The following is a 22,187-nucleotide window of genomic DNA, read 5'->3' as shown; positions in this document are numbered from 1 at the left end:
TATTTATTTTATTTGGTAGAGATAGTGTTTCACTATGTTGCTCAGTCTAGTCTCAAACTCCCGGCCTCAAGCAGTCCTCCCATCTTGGCCTCCCCAAGTGCTGGGATTACAGGCATGAACCATTACTCCCGGCCTTTTGTTGTTTATGGAAAAGGTTCACATATATCGCCTCCCCAAATGTAAAACTCAGAGTAATAAGATAGTACAGCTAAGTCTCCTTAGGGACCAAGATAAGGGTCACTGCTAAGGGAGACTGGGGCACTTCAGTGGAAGATTGGTGTGCCCTGTTAGGAGGGCAAAGAAAGGACAAAGAGGAGTGAAAGGGAACTGAAGACAAGCTTTGAAGTTTTATACACATGAGAGTTCACTAGAACCTTTGAATGTTAAGATGAGGTTTCTGGTATTTTAACCAGTTAGGGGTGTTTCTATAGATTCAAGCAGGTTTCTGTCTGAAGCTGCTTGATCTTTTCCATTCTGACCTTGTACCTCCTTAAGACTGGTTTAAGTTTTTCTAATGTTCTTTTTTTTTCTTTTTTTTTGAGACAGGGTCTCGCTCTGTTTCCCAGGCTTGAATGCAGTGGTGCAGTCTTGGCTCGCTGCAACCTCTGCCTCCTGGGTTCAAGCAGTTCTCTTGTTTCTGCCTCCTGAGTAGCGGGAGTACAGATGCACACCACCATGTCCAGCTAATTTGTGTGTGTGTGTATATAAATATATGTGTGTATATATAGATATGTATGTATATCTATATGTGTACATGTATATATACACATACATACATATATACACATGTATATACATATATATGTGTGTGTATCTATACATGTATACATATGGATATATATTTTTTGAGATGGTATTTCACTCTTGTTGCCCAGGCTGGAGTGCAATGGCGTGATCTCGGCTCACTGGGTTCAAGCGATTCTCCTACCTCAACCTCCCAAGTAGCTGGGATTACAGGCGCCTGCCACCATGCCTGGCTAATTTTTTTTTTTTTTTTTTTTGTAGTTTTAGTAGAGACGGGGTTTCACCGTGTTGGCCAGGCTGGTCTCGAACTCCTGACCTCATGTGATCTGCCTGCCTCAGCCTCCCAAAGTATTGGGATTACAGGTGTGAATCACCATGCCTGGCCTGAATTTTTGTAGTTTTTTTTTTTAGTAAAGACAAGGTTTCGCCATGTTGGCTAAGCTGGTCTTGAACTCCTGACCTCAAGTGATCCGCCTGCCTTGGCCTCCCAAAGTGCTGGGATTATAGGCATGAGCCACCGAACCTGGCCTTCCAATGTTCTTCTATAACACATCTTAACTTTTTGTGTCATAATTATCTTTTAAACACAGGTCGGTCTTGCTACTCTGCTCTTTAGGGGCATGGAGTACTCTTCCCTTTGCAGCTAGTGCATGGTCATGTGACTAAATTCTGTCAATCAGATGCCTCCTTCAGGTCTTTGAGGGGAGTGGTTCTAAGAGCTCAGGGCAATTAGAAATTATTCTCAGCAGTGACGGAGTAGTCAAAGACTTAACAGAGGCTTTGGCGAGTGCCTGGTGGTAGTTCATGGGGAGATGTTCTCACTGGACACTTGCTGTGGCATATCTTGGCTGGGTTGTGCTGCCTGGATGCTGATGGTGAAAACCTGCCTCTTCCCAAGCCTGCATCTCTAGCCTTCCCATCGACTCTGAGCTATTTGACACATACGTTAACAATTTCCCTTTCTGCCTACTTTAATAGAGTCATTTTTTGTTGTTTGCTATTAAAAACTTCATACATATGGTGAATCTCCTAAGATTCTTTCATTGCAAGCAACAGATGTTGGCTGGCTAATGGTAATGAAACATTGTGGTTGACTCCCAACATCTGTTCCTCCTGGTTGGTTTGGTTTCTTTTTTTCTTTTTATATTTTTCATTAACATTTTGAAAGAAGGTAAGTAGATTGGTTTCTAAACCAGTGGTTCTCAAACTTGAAGGAGCATCGGAATCAGTGGAGGGCTTTGGAAACACATTGCTTGGCCCCACCCTCAGAAATTCTGATTTTGTAGGTGTAATGGTTGGTTTTATGTGTCAACTTTGTTAGGTTATAGTCTCCAGTTATTCAAACAGCGTTGTAGGTGCTGTGAAGATATTTTGTAGAGGTGATTAACATCTACATCTAGATTATCCTTGATGATTTGTGTGGGCCTGATCCAATCAGCTGAAAGGCCTTGGGAGCAGAACTAAGGTTTCCTGGAAGAAATTCTGCCTGTGCACTGCAGTTTCAGCTTGGGAATTAGCACCTGCCCTTCCTGGTGACCCATGTTACGGATTTTGGACTTGCCTAGCTAACTTCTACAATCATGTAAGCTAGTTCCTTCCATAAATTTCTCCATATATGTCTCCTACTTGTTCTGTTTCTCTGGTTGAACCCTGACTGATACGGATTTTGGTACCAGAGGAACGGAATCTTAAGTATGAGTTTTCTGAATTGGCTCTGTTTTCTAGAATTTGTTTTCTAATCTGATTAGATTGAAAGGCACTAATGACTGTGTTTCCAGTGGTAAAGACAGTGCTGATGGTCCATGGCCTGATGTGCCAGTGGAGATGCACGAAATACCATGTTTAGATGCCTCTATGAAATACCTTATAAAATGCAAGGTTCTGGGTGACCATGGATCTGATATCTTAGAACATTTTAATCAAATAGGTACTATAATGAGATTGGCTGACTGTTCCTAATTGAGCTGGACAAAGTGGAGAAAGAAAAGGTTGAGCTAAGGGTTTCAAATTCCCAGCTGAAGTGTTGCATAAATGATCCGAAAGTGTTTTATGTCTGCCCTGGAAGCAACTCTCATCTTCTTAGCCACAGGACTAAGATTTCTGAAAACCAAACCCAGAGTGCATCCTGCAAGTGGCTGTATTACTATGTAAATGGAATTCTCAGCCTTGCAGAGTGTATACTATTGAAGTGAGAGCATTGGCTGAGTGTGGTGACTCATGCCTGTAATTCTAGCACTTTGGAAGTCTAAGGCAGGAGGATTGCTTAAGTCCAGGAGTTCGAGACTAGCCTGGGCAACATAGCAAGATTTCATCTCTACAGATTATTATTATTATTATTCTAATTAGCTGGGCATGGTGGTGTGCACCTGTAGTTCTGGCTACTCCAGAGGCTGAGGTGGGAGGATCACTTGAGCTCAGGAGATTAAGGCTGCAGTGAGCTGTCATTTTGCCATTGCATTCCAGCCTGGGCAACAGAGTGAGACCTAGTCTCTTAAAAAATAAGATGAGAGCATTGATTGAGAAGCAGTGGGATCCTGAAAAGTGGAATGGGGACATATGAGAGGATCCTGATGAAGCCAGTGAAATGGAACCCCTAAATTCTGCGTTGTATTTCTTGCCAGTAGAAGCTGCCCTTCTACTTCTGTTTGAGAAGGTTAATCCTACTTTGCCTGAAGGATCTGTAATGGTCTCTTCAGAGGGGTTCCTTACCAGGCATCACTGATCTTCCTCAGGGTCTGCCCTTGCTACCTGCTTTGCTCCTAGATGTATAACTAGACATAAGTTCCAGTAGGCACCAAAGAGTGAGGTATAAATTATGATCCATGAGGAGGTACCCTGCACACCAAAAGGACTCCATGATTTTCCCAGTCTATACAGACAGAAATCTGGGGAATATGTGTGAGAATGGATCTCAGAGTGTAGGATATGGTGGTAGGACTAAAGATGAGTCAGGACAACTTTATTGATCTGGATTCAATATTTAAGGGGTTAAAAAGGACTCTTAACAGTTTAGTTGGTTTGCTGAACATGGACTCAAATATGGCCTACACTAAAGTCAAAATGCCAGAACTGCCTCAGTGTACTGTGGAGGAAGGGATTCAAAGGTTCAGGGAGATTGGAATGTTAGGGTGGATTTATCATATAAGCCCCACCCACCCACCCTGGAGGAGTCAAGAGGACACACCTTTCACCATGACTGTGAGAAATAGATTTTTGAGGAGGCCCACAAATTTGGGTTCTCTTCTTTGTAGGTCAGAATGTACAGTGGGAACTGCTAGCATCAAACTGGAACCCCTAGAGGCAGTGGGGTTAATCTGATCCCAGGGTAGCAGGGGCAAATGGTGCCAATCACCAAAGATAGCATGGCATGGTTATACTGTAATGGACAGCAGAGTCAAAGCAGCCATCAGAATTGTTGGACTCAGGCTAGAAACATTGGCACATGCCTGTAATCCCAGAACTTTGGGAGGCAGAGGCAGGAGGACTGCTTTAGGCCAGAAGTTTGAGACCAGCCTGAGCAACATAATGAGACTCTCTCTACAAAAAATTTTATAAAGCAAAAATTAACAAGAATTTAACAAGAATTGTCTGACTCAAAGACCTATGGCATTGGCTGGTTGATCACTGTGTACATATGGAAGAGATAGATGGCAGTCTTACTTGATTTATGTAAGTGGAAGAGCTCTAGGCTGAGTAAACAGAAGTCTTTTTTTTTTTTTGAGACCAAGTCTCGCTCTGTCACCCAGGCTGGAGAGTGCAGGGGTGCAATCTTGGCTCACTGCAACCTCTGCTTCCCGGGTTCAAGTGATTCTCTTGCCTCACCCTCCCAAGTAGCTGGGAGTACAGGCACCTGCCACCATGCCTGGCTAATTATTGTATTTTTAGTAGAGACAGGGTTTCACCAAGTTGGCCAGGCTGATCTCAAACTCCTGACCTCAGGTGATCCGCCCACTTCGGCCTCCCAAAGTGCTGGGGTTACAGGCATGAGCCACTGTGCCCAACGAACAGAAGTCTATCTTAAGTCACCAAAATTGTGTCATAGCCTCTGAATCATTTCCTAGACTTGAGCTAGTTTATAGGTCCAGGATCCCTTCAATGAAGGAGAGACTGGGTTCCCCTTGAGGAAGGACCCTACCACATTGCCAGATTTATATTGTTTATCTTTCTCCCAGTCTTCCCTCAATGGACCCATGACTATTTACTGGGGTAACTATGCTCTGGGGAAAGGGAAAAGAATCAGACAGTTTAGGGATTACTGGACACTGAATTGATGCTAATTCCAGGAGGCTCAAAACATTACTGTGGTCCACCAGTCAGAGTAAGAGCTTATAGAGTTTTAGCTCAGATGAGTTTCACAGTGAGTCCCATGGGTCCCTTGAATGATCCTGTGATTATTACATAGGAATGGAACCTGCATTCTAGAATGCAGAATTAGAATAGACATACTCAGCAATTAGCAGAATCTCTACATTGGGTCCCTGACCTGTAGAATGAAGGCTGTTATGGTGGCATAGGCCAAGTGGAAGTCACTAGAACTACCTCTACCTACAAGAATGATAAACCAATAGTGGCTGTGATATGGACACTTGATTAAAGGGGCTGAGAGGACTTGTGGGGAATCCCAGTTGGAAGAATATCAAAGTTAGAGATGAAGGTGACTAGGGAGAGTTGGAGTGAGGAAATAGTGTGAAATGGAGGGATACAAAAAGTGGCCTTTGGGAGGCCAAGACAGGCGGATCACGAGGTCAGGAGATTGAGACCATCCTGGCTAACAGTGAATCCCCGTCTCTACAAAAATACAAAATCTAGCCGGGCGAGGTGGCGGCGCCTGTAGTCCCAGCTACTTGGGAGGCTGAGGCAGGAGAATGGCGTAAACCTGGGAGGCAGAGCTTGCAGTGAGCTGAGATTGCGCCACTGCACTCCAGCCTGGGTGACAGAGTGAGACTCCGTCCTAAAAAAAAAAAAAAAAAAAAAAAAAAAGTGCCTGAGCTCTGTGCCTCAGAATATGATCTTATTTGGAAATAGAGTCTGTGTTAGTCCATTTGTGTTGCTATAAAGGAATACCGGAGACCAGGTAATTTATAAAGAAAAGAGGTTTAATTGGCTCCCAATTTTGCAGCCTGTACGGGAAGCATGGTGCCGTCATCTGCTCCTGGTGATGCCTTGGGAGGCTTCCAATCATGGTGGAAGGTACAGGGAACAAGTGTGTCACATGGTGAGAGTGGGAGCAAGAGAGAGTGAGGGAGGGAGGTCCCAGATTTATTTATTTATTTATTTTTTTGAGACAGAGTCTCGCTCTGTCACCCAGGCTGGAGTGCAGTGGTGTGATCTTGGCTCACTGCCTCACCTCACCTCTGCCTCCTGGGTTCAAGTGATTCTCCCGCATCAGCTTCCTGATTACCTGGGATTATAGGTGTATGCCACCATGCCTGGCTAATTTTTGTATTTTTTTTAGTAGAGGTACGGTTTCACCATGTTGGCTGAATTCCTGGCCTCAAGTGATCCTCCTGCCTTGGCCTCCCAAACTGCTGGGATTACAGGTGTGAGCCACCGCACCTGGCCAGGTCCCAGACTTTTAAACAACCAGATATTGTATGAACTAACTGAGCAGGAATTCATTCATCACCAGGGGGATGGTGCTAAACCATTCATGAGGGATCCTCCTGTATGCTCCAAACACCTCCCACCAGGCCCCACCTGCAACATTGGGAATCGCATTTCAATGTGGGATTTGGAGGGGACAAACATCCAAACCATATCAGGATTACTGCAGATGAAATTACGATCAGGTTATACTGGAGCAGAGTGAACACCAATGATTCATGTCATTATGAAATGAGGAAATTTGGACACAGACATACACAGAAATCGTCACTTAAAGACTGGAGTTCTGCTGAAAGCCAATATATGCCACAGATTGCCAGGAAACCACCCGAAGCTAAGAGGCCTGGAACAGATCCTTCCTCAGCACATACAGAGGGAGCATGGCCCTGCTACCACCTGGATCTCAGACTCACAGCCTCCAGAACTGGGAGACAGTTTAAGTTCTACATTTCTGGAGGGATTGCAGAGATTAATGCCACCATCAAGGACTTGAAGGATATAGGGCTGGTGCTTCCTACCACATCCCCATTCAACTTGCCTGTTTGGCCTGTGCAGAAAACGGAGAATAATAGTAGATTGTCATAAACTTACCCAGATGGTGACTCAAATTGCAACTGCTGTTCCAGATGTGGTTTCATCGCTTGGATACATTGACATATCTGGTACTTGAAACACAAGTGCTCTGGCAAATGCTTTTCCTCCATACCTGTTAGTACACACCACCAGAAGCAACTTGCTTTCAGCTGGCATGGCCAGCAGTACACCTTCACTTTTTAGTCCTAGGTCATAATTTAGTCTGCAAGGACCTTGGTTACCTTTCCCTTCCACAAGACTTCACACTGGTCCATGACATTGATTATATTAAGCTGATTGGACCTGATGAGCAAGAAATAGCAACTACCAAGAAGTAACAACTACTGTAGATATATTGGTAAGGCATTTGTATGTTAGAGGGTAAGAAACAAATCTGACAAAGATTCAGGGGCTTTCTACCTCAGGGAAATTTCTAGAAATCCAGTAGTATGGGAAATGTTGAAATATCTTTTCTAAGGCCAAGGATAAATTGTTACATCTGGCTCCAGATGAAAAAAATGATGCAACACCGAGTGGATTTTGCAGGCAACGTATTCCTTAAGTGGTATGAGACTCTAGTCCATTTACTGACTGATCCCAAAGCTGCTAGTTTTAACAGGAGCCTAGAACAAAAGAAGGCTCTGTGATGGGTCCAGGTTATTGGGCAAGCTCAAGTGTCATTTTAATACTCATTTTTTTTTTCTTTTTTTAGACATAGTCTTGCTCTGTTGCCTAGGCTTTAGTGCAGTGGTGTGATCTTGGCTCACTGCAACCTCCGCCTCCTGGGTTCAAGTGATTCATCTGCCTCAGCCTCCAGGGTAGCTAGGATTACAGGTGCCCATCACCATGCCTGGCTAATTTTTGTATTTTCAGTAGAGACAGGGTTGGCCAGGCTGGTCACAAACTCCTGAGCTCAAGTGATCCACCCGCCTTGGCCTCCCAAAGTGCTGGGATTACAGGCGTGAGCCGCCGCGCCTGGCCAGCGACCTAATTTTTCCTTGATAATTAGGATGAATTACCCGCTAGAGTGGCCCCTTACTTTGTCCATTTGTTCAGTAGCATGAGGAGCCCAAACTGGCCAAGGACAGTCTCAGATTTCCAATTCATCATGACAGTGTTTCCTGGTGGAAGCATTCCTTCCTTGCGCACTGGAACTTCCAAATCCACCATATTAGTACCACTTGTGTACCTTCTCAGAGGCTCTTGACTGCCTCCTTCTTACACTTGGTTGGTGTCACACCCACACCAGGTCACCCCTCCACTTTGAGATTTGAATAAGACGCCACATTGCAAGGTGTGGAATATGGTTTCCTGTGTGGCTGCCAGGAGCCCAGATGGTGCAACTCAGAAGTTTAGGGCATTAGCTCAATGGAATGAGCAATGACCAATGGGAAATAAATTCCTGTCTTTTCAGGAATTACTACAAGGTGTGTTTTCTTTTGGCACCTCTTCTGGAGAAGTCCTGTGTGCAGAGTGAACCTGCCTGCAAAGCGACGTGCTGTGTGTCTGTAGCTCATTGTGAATCAGTGCTGCAATCCACTGCATGCCATTGCATCATGTCTTGTCTCACTTTTTTTTCCCTCACGTTTGTGTCTCTGGACATGCTTCTGTCCAAGTGCCAGAAACGGTTTTTTTTTTTTTTTTTTTGAGTTCTGCTTTCTAGAGGACTTCTGTTAAGACAATTGGTTGTGAAAGTTGTACAGGATGGAATTTTGGAATTGGATTGTTCACAGGAATCAGAAGACCTTGAACATTGACATCTTCCCAAGTCTTTATTTCTGGCATAGCAGCCCCTTCCTTCTTGCTGAAGGGGATTAGCCTTCCTTGTCTAGAGACCATGTAACGGCCTCACCTGAAGCAGATGCCTTGCAAGATAGCATTTATTCTTAAGACTGAGTCCTGCCACATCTCTGCCTCCAGGCCAATAACTAGAGTCAGATCTCAACCTTGACAGGGAAAGACAGTCCCTGCTTTGGGAGGAAATAAGTCACATAGCAAAGGAATGATAACTCTCTTGGAATTAGAGCACTTGGCTTGGGAGGAAGTAGGTCACATACTAAAAAAATCATGGTACCATACAGCTAATATGTACCAGTGAGAGTAGGAATAAACCAGGTGGAAATTCATCTGGAGGTTGTTGGGCTGTGGGAGGAGTGAAATATGGTGGAAAGAGAAGTCCTTTATGTGCACTTGTGAATTGGGATTCAGTGTTCTGTCAAAGACATGAGTTACTGGTTCTAATACTCTTCTGGGATGGTTTCTTGATGGATGATGATGGTTTCCTGATTGGATGTTATGATGCCTACCATAAGTGAGGTGGAGATGCCAGACTTTCTGTGGTACGGTATTGAGCACAGTATCCGAAGACTTAAGGAAGTGGAATGTTAGAATTGACTTATGAGACTGAATAATCCAACATTTGACTCCTCTCTGAGGGTTCAGAGCATCTCCCTTCACCCAAGGTAGTAAGGAAGGTACTGGTGAGAGAGTTACTGGCATTTTTAAGAGCTCAATGATGGCTGTCCTCTGTGGGCAAAGGCTAATAGTGGGAAATGCTGTCATAGAAATGGACTTCCAAAGATCAACAGAGATGGTGGGTTTCTGAAGTGGCAGATTGCATCTCTTCATTGTCAGAACTAAGGTGGATGGAGTTCCATACTGGGCAGCAAGTCAACAGTAGCCTGATTTACAAATGGATCTGCATGATGTGCTGATAACACCTGAAAGGACAGTGAAGGGAAGTGCCCTGAGGGGGTGGGGTTTTGAGCTATGCATCTGAAATAAGAGATGGCAAGACATGAATCTACACGTTTCAAAATAGACAGTGGTTTCTGGTTTGAATGGGTGACCAGTGGCTTGGAAAAATGAGATTGAAAAATAGACGATAAAGGTGGGCAGGATTACTGGCTCACGCCTGTAATCCCGGCACTTTGGGAGACTGAGGTGGGCGAATCACCTGAGGTCAGGAGTTAAGAGACTAGCCTGGCCAACATGGTAAAACCCCATCTCTACTAAAAATAAAAAAAATTAGGTCGGGTGTGGTGGCTCACGCCTGTAATCCCAACACTTTGGGAGGCCGAGGCAGGCACATCATGAGGTCAGGAGATCGAGACCATCCTGGCTAACATGGTGAAACCCCGTCTCTACTAAAAATACAAAAAATTAGCCAGGCATTGTAGCACACGCCTGTAGTCCCAGCTACTAGGGAGGCTGAGGCAGGAGAATCACTTGAACCCAGGAGGCAGAGGTTGCAGCGAGTTGAGATTGTGCCACTGCACTCCAGCCTGGGCGACAGAACGAGACTCTGTCAACCCCCTGCCAAAAAAAGAAAAAAAAAGAAAAGAGAAAAATTAATGATAAGGAGATCTGGGGGGAATGTAGATGTATAGTCCTCTCAACAAAAATGAGATTTTTTTTTTGGGTCCAATATACATGCTTACAACTACCTGAGTAGTAGAATATCACAGAAATTCTGGCATCTCCACCTCACTTACTATAGGCATCATCACATCCAAGCAGGAAGCCATCATTCCTCAGGAAACCATCCACACAGAGTATTAGGATCAGTAGTTCATGTCCCCAACAGAACATTGAATCTTAAGTCACTTCACAAGATGACATTTTCTGTGGCTATTATTCAGCGTCTTTTTTTCAGCAAACCCTATTCCTGTTTCATTGCCTCATAAACAAAGTCGCTAAGGTGGTAGGGATGAAAGTTATCCATAGATTCAGCAAAAGGGTCTTCCATTCACCAAAACCGATCAGGTGACAACCGCTGCTGAGTGCCTTATCTCCCAACAGCAGAGGCCAACACTGAACCCTGAATGTGGTTCAATTCCCTGGGGAAATCAGCACGCCACCTGGTGGCATGTTGATTACATGAGACCACTTCTATCATGAAAGGGGCAAGGATTTGTTGTCACTGGAGTAGACATTTACTCTGGGTTTGGGTTGGCCCTTCCCAGTTGAAAAGCTGTTGTTGAAACCATGATATGTGGATTTACAGAACGTGTTATTGTGCATCTCAATGTTTCACATTGTTTCTAAGTAAATAATTTTATAGTGGATGAAGGGCAGGATGGGAATAATGCCCACATAATTTATAGGAGTTCCTGTCTTTGCTGGAATCAGGAACAGTAAATCTTCATGATTTTGCTAGCTCTAGGATGCCTTCAGGAAGATGCCTTTTCATATTTTGCCCAGTTTTGTTAGTTTCCCTGTGTGATAGGATTGGTCCAAATCATCTTGCCCTCACAAACCTAAAAGTGGAATTCCCTTTAGATATTTGAAGACAGCTCTATCTTTTATTCAAGTTAAAAATCCGAAACATCCTCAGTTATTTCTTACTTTACCTAGCTTTTGGATCCTCCACCATCTGGTCATCTACCTAGGTTTGATAATGTTTTTTTGTTTGTTTGTTTTTTGTTTTTTAAATCCCCAGCACAATCTTTCCTTATTAAAGGAGAAAAAACACATTTATTTCTTACATTAAAATATTCAAACATGAATATTAATCAAATTAAATTATATTTAATTAAGTTATACAGATAAATCATTCACAACTATATATGGTAAAATAATATGCATATTTCATAATTGAAAAAGAAAAGCAATCCAAGTTCTTTGTAATACATTCAAACAGATTAGAAGGATATAAAGAGAAAATAAAGAGTCTGTATCTGGCCAGGCATGGTGGCACATGCCTGTAATCTCAGCTACTCAGGAGGCTGAGGTAGGAGGATCATTTGAGCCCAGGAGTCTGAGGCTGCAGTGAGCTATGACCGTGTCAGTCACGACACAGCAAGACCCTGTCTCCAAAAAAAAGAAAAGTGTATATCTGCCCAAATCCCCACAGCTCCCTTCCTTTCATCCTCTCAGTGTGATCCCTCTACCTAGTAATAATCTCTGTTAACATTTTTTGGTTATTATTATAGAAATTATACACAATGTCCAGAATTTTTTCACAAAGAATAAATCTATTCTTTCCACAACTGCATAGTATTCCATCATATGGATATATTATAATTTAAACTGACCATTCCTTTATCAATATACATTTACCATATTTTCAATTTTTTCCCTATTTTCAACAATGCAATAATGAACATCCGAACATATCTTTTGTACATGAGTTTATGTTGTAGCTGCTCCAGACACTGGAGTCAGAGTCTTTATTATAGTTTAGATCTTTAATGTACATGTGTATAGATTTATAAGATACATTTCTAGAATAAGATTTATGCTTAAATGTGGCACGCAGACTGTAATTAAGATATGGATGTCAGAGAAGCTGCCATTTAAACTCGGCCTTTTATCTTCCTGCATGGGAGGATAAAGTGAATCATTCCAAAGCAGATCTTCTTTGTTCTTTGTGGTTCATAAGTAAACATAGGGTAAGCAGGCATCTATTGCTCTTGGGGAAATGTACAACAAAGCCTTTTAAAAAGGGCTTGATGAAGGCTGCTTTTTTAAATATGTAGAGATGAAAGTTTGCTTAAGTGGAAATAAATTTTCATGGAAACCCAGGTGGCTACTGGAAGAGTATGCAACATCTCTCACACATCTCTTTTGGACTTCCTCATAAATAGGACCTTTTGGATGGTTAGAGGCAGCTCTTAGGGGAGAGAAGGATGAGTGAAGACCGGGGATTCTGGCTTATTACCTGATTCCACATAGTCTTGGGGAAAAGTGGTTTCCGGGTTAGCTTGTGGCTATGTCTGGAACTGGAATTGTCCTGGATCCACAAAGGCACAATGAGTGTGTTGGGAAGAATGACTGCATATGTGGGTTTAACCTGGAGAGCTATTACCTGGGAAGTGAGGGAGGAGGACACCACTGTGGCCTGCATAGGAATATGGACAGAAAAGAATATACCAGACTTGGAAAGACCTGTATTCATAATGTGGCAACAACAATGGTAGCTGAAAGTTAGGTCTGCTGGTGATGGACTGGATCCTCTGGATTACTCTCCAGAAGGCATTTCAGATATATGTTCAGCTACTCTGGACAACATCCTGGGATTCTTGAAGAAGTGGGCAGAAGAAGTGAAGTCCGTTGAAAGAAATTATACCTCCAACCTATCCAAAATATTGGGATGCTGCTTGGTTTAGTTAAGTAAAATAAGAGATGCAACCATATTTGTATCTTGATTAAATAAATTATACTGGTTGTGCCAGCATAATTATATGAAGTTCAGTGGATATATTACTTCCTTTTAGATAAACATTTCATGATTGCAGCCTTTTGGGAAGCTACATCTCTCTACTACTTCATATTGAGCTTATGAAGGTGCCAAAAAAAAATGCCACTCTATTTCACTAACCACTATTTCACAGAACTACTAAGAGGAAGTCTCCCACCATTCCTCATTTGTACAACTGGTTAAAAAACAAAGCAAAACAAAAAACACCAGGTTCAGGAATTATCAGTTACACGTATTAATCTTCATCCCCTTACTTGTCCCTATCTTTTAGGGAAGACAATAAAATATTTGTGTTGTTGATATCACTACTAATTCTTATACTTACAATAATCATTGCACCTTAACCAACAGAGATTCAGGATTCTCACTTTTTTGAAAATTATGGATAACTTTGAAGAGCAATGCCAGATTTTATCTTCTCAGATATACAGTTGCTCATGGTGTCTCCCAGTCAAAAGTTGTTAGAAAGCAACCAGTCTTGGCCCAAAGAGAACCCCAAATTTCAAACTGTGTGTTTTCCAGAAGCATTAGTTGTCACTTTCCTTTTCTCTAAGAACATTTTCTCTTTCATCACTAGAGGGCAATAATGCTCCACTATACAAGTCGGAAAACTCATCACAGACATAAAATCTCCTAATATTTAGTAGGTTGCTTATGCTGTTGTAAACTTGCTAGATAGATTATTTATCTCCTCCCAGATTGTCACCAGACTATAAAAGATTGCCTCTAGTATACTTCCCCTTTTTACACAGGTATTTCCCCTTTTTACATGAGAAGTCTCTGACATACTATTAGAATCAATGTAGTCTTCTGTAACTGGTCTCACATTTTCAATCATATAGGACTTAACTCTTTTCCATACAGCAAAATATTTCCAGATTCTGATGACTTCTCATCTCTTCTGCTATTGTCACTCAGGTTCAAGCCACTATCATCTGTCATCTTAGTGGGGTCTACCCCGACAGCTTGCATCAGTTAGGATAGCTCAGGTTATGCTGCAGTAACAAATGAGACTAAAATCTCATTGGCTTAATCAATATGTAGCTCACACCAAGTGTCTAACGCAGGCTGGCAGGGGCTTTGACTCATGATGTTATTCAGGAATTCTGGCCAAGCGAAGCTTCCTATGGCATGCAGCAGTGGGAGAGGCATGTGGAGAATCACACACTGTTCTTAAAGCTTCTGTCCAGAAATCATACACATAATTTCTGCTCACATTCCATTGGCCAAAACAAATCCTATGGCTGTACTTAACTTTAATATGTTAGGAAAGTACAATCCTAGTATAAGCCTGGACATTGAAAATCATATGTATTTGGTGAACAGCAGAAAGGAAACCAAACCACTCTAATGATAATTTCACTTCCCCATTTCTGCCCCAGGACTTTGGATTTCCCTTATTCTGTTCTATTTTCTCCTATAACCCTTATCTTCTGACTTACTATATAATTTACTTTATTATTACTTTTCCTACCCCCTCTTTCTAGAATATAAATTCCACAAGGACAGGAATTTTTGTCTATCTTCTTCTATACTATATCCATATTGTTTGGAGCAGTGCCTGTCTCATACTAGGTATTCAATACATATTGAATGAATGAGTAACCAATTGATCATACAACAATTTTCTTCACCTTATACAATAGCCCACCTGTATAGGTGGAATGATGACACGAATTAGAGAAATTGACACTGTGCTTGTTCAAAACCATGATATTTAGGTTGGACACCATGGCTCACACCTATAATCCCAGCACTTTGGGAAGTTGAGGTGGGCGGATCACTTGAGGTCAGGAGCTCGAGACCAGCCTGGCCAACATGGTGAAACCCTGTCTCTAATAAAAATACAAAAATTAGCCGGACATGGTGGGCACCTGTAATCCCAGCTACTTGGGAGGCTGAGGCAGGAGAATCACTTGAACCAGGAAGGCAGAGGTTGCAGTGAGCCGAGATCATGCCACTGCACTCCAGCTTGGGCAACAGAGTGAGACTCTATCTCAATAAAAAAATAAAAACAAAAATAAAAAACCCCAAACCATGATATTTAGGAAAGTCTTTGCAAGTAGGGTGTCTTACTGGGAGAATGAAGTCTTTTGAATCCAGGACCTCATAAAGCATCATGACAACAAGCAGATTGGGAATATTGTTTACTGTACTGTCTTTACTGTTGGATTCATAAGCATGATGGTAAACATAATGGTAAGTCAATTATTTTCTTTTCTTATTTAATTACTTACTTATTTATTTTTTTTGAGACAGGGTCTTGCTCTGTCACCCAGGCTGGAGTGCAGTGGTGTGATCATAGCTTGCTGCAGCCCTGAACTTTTGGGCTCAAGCAATCCTCCCACCTCAGCCTCCAAGTTGGGACTACAGGTGTGTGCTACCATACCCAGCTAATATTTTTTCATTTTTAATAGAGATGGGTCCCACTATGTCACCCAGGCTGGTCTCAAACTCCTGACCTCAAGTGATCCTCTTGCCTCGGCCTCCTAAAGTGCTGGGATTACAGGAGTGAACCACTGTGCCTGGCCAATTATTTTAAATATATGCTGTTGTGGTCCCTGCAGAGGCAGATGGAGGCTTAAAAGCTGTCAGCAGTCAAGCATCAAAAAGTGGAGTCAGATTCCTCATTGCATATGCATTCTTATCATTAGTTCGGTACTGCCTAACTTGATATTTTAAAATAACTCACAATTATTAGTTACTCATTGGACTTCATGGAAATGAAAGGATCAGTTGTCATTTTCTGTGGGGAAAACGCCCGTGTGGCGGAGCAACAGACAAGGACGCTTCTCAGATGACTTCCATCATTAAGTGTCTGTGATTCTGGGACATGGCCGTTCCAACACCAGCTTCCAGAAATCATCAAGTGAAAGGTGATAAAGAAATTGTTTTATCTCATTGCTTCCCTTTCTTGCCTTACGCTGCAAGCCTGGTCATAAGAAAGAAGAATAGGCTGGGCGCGGTGGCTCATGCCTGTAATCTCAGCACTTTGGGAAGCCAAGGCAGGCAGATCATTTAAGGTCAGGAGTTCGAGACCAGCCTGGCCAACATGATGAAACCCGTCTCTACTAAAAATACAAAAGTTAGCCGGGTGTGCTGGTACAAACCTATAATGCCAGCTACTCAGGAGGTTGAGGCAAGGAGAATTGCTTGCACCTGGGAGGCGAAGGATGCAGTGAGCTGAGATCACATCGCTGCACTCCAACCTGGATGACAGAGCGAGGCTCTGTCTCAAAATAAATAAATAAATAAATAAAATAAAATAAGAATAGTCAAAAGATGGAGAGGTTTGATGGTTATTTTGATTTCAAAGAAGTTACGGAAACCTCGTTTTCTTTTTTTTGTTGTTTTGAGATGGAGTCTTGCTCTGTCATCCAGACTGGAGTGCAGGGGTCCAGTCTTGCTCGCTGCAACCTTGGCCTCCCAGGTTCAAGCAATTCTCCTGCCTCAGCCTCCCGAGTAGCTGGGATTACAGGCATCCCCCACCATGCCCGGCTAATTTTTGTATTTTTAGTAGAGACAGGGTTTTACCATGTTGGCCAGGCTGGTCTTGAATTCCTGACCTCATGATCCACCCACCTCGCCCTCCCAAAGTTCTGGGATTACATAGGCGTGAGCAACCATGCCTGGCTGGAAACCTCTTTTTCTTAGGGAAAAAGAATGTGAGGGGTGTGTGTGTTTTCAAATTAAGACCAGGGTCCATTGGAATAAGTGCTAAGATATTAAATGACCAGATTTCTTCAAATTAATGAACACCTTCCTTTACTACTTATCTTCAGCAATTGCAGGTTGCATCAGAAATGCCCATTGACTAAAATTTTGAATCCCAAGAGAAGAAGCTATTTTAAAATAAAACATCTCTTTTGCCTTTACTTAAAAGACTGTATGAGCATCATGAAAAGTATAAATTTCAATCTTCGTTTGTATAAGTGGCTTTCATTAGTGTTTTGAAAAAAATTATGTAAATTTCCTATCCTAAACTAGCTTTGGTCCATCTGATAGTCCCCTTTTTCCATTTCCCCAGGTTACTATGTCCCTTACATATATTTGTGGCCTCAGGGGCAAGGTCCACAGCCAGAGGACCTTCTCTTCTGTCTCTACCACCTTCCTTTCCTGTTTCCTTCTCTCTTCTTCCTGCCTAGGGTCACAATTTTTTTTCTCCTCTCATATTATGGTAGGTCAGGCTCTCAGGCAATTTAAATGGCGAGGACTGACAGCATAGCACAGGAGATGGAGAAAGGGAGAGGAGGCTGGGTGGGCGGTTCATGCCTGTAATCCCAGCACTTTGGGAGGCTGAGGCGGGTGGATCACTTGAGGTCAGGAGTTGGAGACCAGCCTGGCCAACATAGGGAAACCCCATCTCTACTAAGAATACAAAAATTAGCCAGGCATGGTGGCGGGAGCCTGTAGTCCCAGCTACTCGGTAGGCTGAGACAGGAGAATCGCTTGAACCTGGGAGGCAGAGGTTGCAGTGAGCCGAGATGGTGCCACTGCACTCCAGCCTGGGTGACAGAGAGAGACTCCATCTCGAAAAGCAAAAAAAAAAAAAAAAAAAAAGATTGAGAGAGAGAAAGGGAGAGGGAATATGGAACAGTAAACTCTCCTGGCCATACCCCTTCTTCCCCACTAACCACTGCTGTTAGTGACTGACTCCAGTGGTAAATGTGGTATCCTCTTTCAATCCCTCAGTCTATTCTCATGGGTCCTAATTTGCCCTATTCCCATGCTTTCCTCCTCTGGGTTCATGATTTACTCTCAAAACTGCATTTGTGGGAGGGAATGAGAAGAAATAGTGAGGAAACAGCATAGGGTATCCAGACAGATGGTATCACCAGTATCCACAACCATGCCCTAGACTAGGCAAGCCTGGTTCCCTGGTCTAGTTTGGTCAGGAGGTCAGATGTCCAATATCAATGACTTAGTGTTTTTGTACCTTAGGTCAGGGCTTTTGTTCCCTCCTGATATGAGGAGGAGAAAGAGGTGGACTTACATCTGGTAGACAGCAGATGATGACGCGGTACATAACCCATAGCTAATCTTAGCTCTTTAAAAACATACCTGCTTACTCTTGGGAGTAAGTTGCAGATGTGACTTTCATTTCTCAGGTATGCTGTAGAGGAAGCAGGGTTGAGAATCTCTGTCCTACTTTACACTATAACCACCTCCCTTAAGTACACTCTTATTCAATTTCCTCCCCAGTTCAGTTGCTGGGATGCTTTCTTGACCTAGTGACATCAGTTACGATGGAAATTTTGGGAAGGGTGGAACAAGGGTGGGTCATCTGGACTCCAAGTGCTCTCTTCTGTGTGTCAGGCCTCTGCAGAGACCAAAACAGGAGATTCAGCCTCAGTGCTCAATTATATATTTTCTTGTGAATAATTATTAATTTTAAAATTTATTACAAAGTACATCAAATATGAGAAAAGCATGGAGAATAGTATATCAAATATCCTGCTATCTTATAGCTATTTCAGATCCCTATATATATATTTTTTTGAGACAGAGTTTTTACAACCTCTGCCTCCCGAGCTCAAGCAATTCTTGTGCCTCAGCCTCTTGAGTAGCTGGGATGGCAGGCAAGCCACCACTCCCGGCTAATTTTTGTATTTTTAGTAGAGACAGAGTTTCACCACGTTGTCCAGGCTGGTCTCGAACTCCTGACCTCAAGTGATTGGCCCGCCTTGGCTTCCCAAAGTGCTAGGATTTTGATATTCTTCACATGGACACTTAGTATACCACAGGAAGGCATCTTTAATAACTTCCTTTCTGTGTTCGGCTCCTCCTCCTGTGCTTATCCTAAAACAGAGCCTTACAGGGTCATAATTTGGAGAAAGCGCAGGTGTGAGCCACTGTGCCCAGCCATATCAGATCCCTATTCTTGTTTTATTTATTTTATTTTTTGAGATGGAGTCTTACTCTTGTCACCCAGGCTGGAGTGCAGTGGTGTGATCTTGGCTCACTGCAACCTCTGCCTCCTGGGTTCAAGTGATTCTCCTTCCTAAGACTCCCAAGTAGCTGGAATTACAGGTGGGTGCCACCATGCCTGGCTAAGTTTTGCATTTTTAGTAGAGATGGGCTTCTTCATGTTGGGCAGGCTGCTCTCTGACTCCTGACCTCAAGTGACCTGCCTGCCTTGGCTTCCCAAAGTGCTGAGATTACAGACGTGAGCCACTGTGCCCAGTCATATCAGATCCCTATTTTTGAAGAATCTAAGTCACTAAGTATAGTACCAGGCACTGTGTATCACTCCCCAATCTCATTAGTCTCTTTCTTTTCCCAGAGGTAACCACTATTCTAATTTTGGAGTTCATCATTCCCATGAATATTAAAAAATTTTAATTACAGACAAGTGCACGATTATGTGAAGAATAGTTTGAATATATTACAACTTTACATAAGTTTATAAAGTTGTGTTCATTCCTCTGGGTCATTCCTTTCAACTGCTTCATAATATTTCTCTATGGCTTTAACCCAGTTATTGTATTTATTTTCTTACTGTTGGATAGTATTTTAAAAAATAAATAGATCTATGTTGAGATTATTTTTAAAATAGTGCATATTAAGCGTCAGGCACTGTTCTAAACACTTGACAAGTACCGATTGATTTAATTCTCATAATAGGACTAGGAGGAGCTCAATATTATTTCTCCATTTTACAGATGGGAAACTGAGGCACAGAGGGACGTTAAGTCACAGAGAGAGGTTATTTGCTCAAGGTCACAACATTAGTAACTTGTGGGCCTTCTTCCTAGAAGTGAAATTTGTGGATCACGGGCTATAGGCAGCTTCCACCTTACTAGATACTACACTCTACCAAGTAGTTGTGTAGATAGGAACTCTTGGAGAACAGAGCCAGAAGCCGAGAACTGTGAGGAATAATGGATTAGGAAACCATTCCCAGGAGGAAAACTAGGCCCTAAACTAGGAACATCCTCTGCCTCCAGAATAGGGGGTGTGACATGGACTGAATGATGTGTCCCCTCAAATTCATATGTTAAAGCTCTGTCCTTCTGTGTGACTATGCTTGGAGACAGTGCCTATGAGGAGGTAATAAGATTAGATGAGGTCATAAGAATGGGGCCCCAATCCAATAGGGCTGGTGTCCTTTGTAAGAAGAGGAAGAGACACCAGAGCTTTACAGCTATCTGCAAACCAGAAAGAGCACCCTCACCAGGAATCAAGTTGGCTGGCACTGTGATCTTGGACTTCCCAGCCTCTAGAACTCTGAGAAATAAATTTCTGTTGTTGTGATTGCTTTGGCAGCACATATACTAAAAAATTGGAATGATGCAGAGAAGATTAGCGTGGTGCCTGTGCAAGGATGACATGCAAATTTTTGAAGATACACACATATATGTGTGTGTGTGTGTGTGTGTGTGTGTGTGTGTATGTGTGTGTATAGATGGAATCTCGCTCTGTTGCCCAGGCTGGAGTGCAGAGGCACAATCTTAGCTCACTACAACCTCCATCTCCTGGGTTCAAGTGATCCTTCTGCCTCAGCCTCCTAAGTAGCTGGGACCACAGACATGTGCCACCACGCCTGGCTAATTTGTTTTGTATTTTTGGTAGAGACAGGGTTTCACCACATTGCCCAGGCTGGTCTTGAACTCTTAAGCTCAAGTGACCTGATTGCTTTGGCTTCCCAAGGTGCTGGGATTACAAGCGTGAGCCACTGCACCTGGCCAACATTCCATATTTTAAAATGGACTCTGGGGACTCGAGGGAAAGGGTGGGAGGGGGCCGAGGGATAAAAGACTACACATTGGGTGCAGTAAACACTGCTTGAATGATGGGTGCACCAAAATCTCAGAAATCACCACTAAATAACTTTTCCATGCAACCGAACACCACCTGTTTCCCAAAAACTATTGAAAAATAAAAAAGAAGCTAGAAGATAGATATAATGGGTTAACTATACTATTCTCTGTATTCTTGTGTAAATTCGAACTTTTTTGTAATAAAAATTAAAGGCTACTTAAAAAAATTTCTATTGCTTACGCCATCCCTTCTATGTATTTTGTTATAGCAGCCCGAGTGGGTTAATCCAGGGTCTTAATCAAATTTGTCTGGCTATGGGTTGGTTGTTACTATATGCCTTCCATTACTCCTTTTTGTTTTTGGATGGAGGTGTCTATTGTAACTGTCCTATCTCTGCCTCACCATCGTATGCTGGGTGTGTGTGTGAGCAGATAACTCGTCTTTTTAGTTCACGGGTCTCTGGATCCAGAGAAGTTGGATTTGAGAAGCGTCATTGACGTTTGAATCTTGCAGATCATGTCGTCATGGACGTTGTCCCTGATGACGTGATTGAGTGAGACTTCGGAGTCCTGACTGGAGATGAGTACCCCTTGCATGCCGGAGGGGTATCAACCATTGGGGTCAAGGGAAGACTGTGATAGAGATTGTTTCATATATCTATGCAAGTATATATATTATATATATGTATTTATTGGCTCTATCGTGCAAGCTGGGCACCCAGGCTCTGTTGTCCAGGCCCAGTGGTATCATCTCAGCTCACTGCAACCTCTGTCTCCGGGGCTCAAGCCATCCTCCCACCTCAGCCTCCTGAGTAGCTGGGACTACAGGTGCGTGCCACCACACCTAGCTAATTTTTGTATTTTTTGTAGAGATGGAATTTCGCCACGTTGTCTAGGCTGATCTCGAGCTCCTGTGCTCAAGTCATCCGCCTGCCTGGGCCTCCCAAAGTGTTGGAATTACAGGAGTGAGCCACCGTGCCTGGCTGAGAGTGTTCTATATTAAAGGCCTCCCATGAATTTCTCTTTTTAGTATCCAAACCCTTGCAGCCTTCCTGTCTTGATGCTGGAGTTGGCTATATGACTTTTTTTTTTTTTTTTGAGATGGAGTTTTACTCTGTCACACAGGCTGGAGTGCTATGGTGTGATCTTGGTTCACTGCAACATCTGCCTCCTGGGTTCAAGTGATTCTTCTGCCTCAGCCTTCCAAGTAGCTGGGATTACAGGCGCCTGCCACCACACCTGGCTAATTTTTGTATTTTTAGCAGAGACGGGGTTTCACCATGTTGGCCAGGCTGGTCTCGAAC

The 22,187-nt window shown here is 42.9% G+C and overlaps 1 non-coding gene across 1 annotated transcript; it reads left to right on the top strand.

Moving 5' to 3' along the window:
- The first annotated feature begins 20,377 nt into the window (after positions 1–20,377).
- On the top strand, positions 20,378–20,482 carry LOC116268702. Its single transcript, XR_004175875.1, has one exon. It is a non-coding gene; the product is annotated as a U6 spliceosomal RNA (small nuclear RNA).
- The last annotated feature ends 1,705 nt before the right edge of the window (positions 20,483–22,187 follow it).

The sequence above is a fragment of the Papio anubis genome, chromosome 8 (genome assembly GCF_008728515.1).
Source record: "Papio anubis isolate 15944 chromosome 8, Panubis1.0, whole genome shotgun sequence".
Taxonomy (NCBI): domain Eukaryota; kingdom Metazoa; phylum Chordata; class Mammalia; order Primates; family Cercopithecidae; genus Papio; species Papio anubis.
The sequence above is the reverse complement of the archived record's forward strand: the minus strand, read 5'-3'. Positions and strand labels throughout refer to the sequence as shown.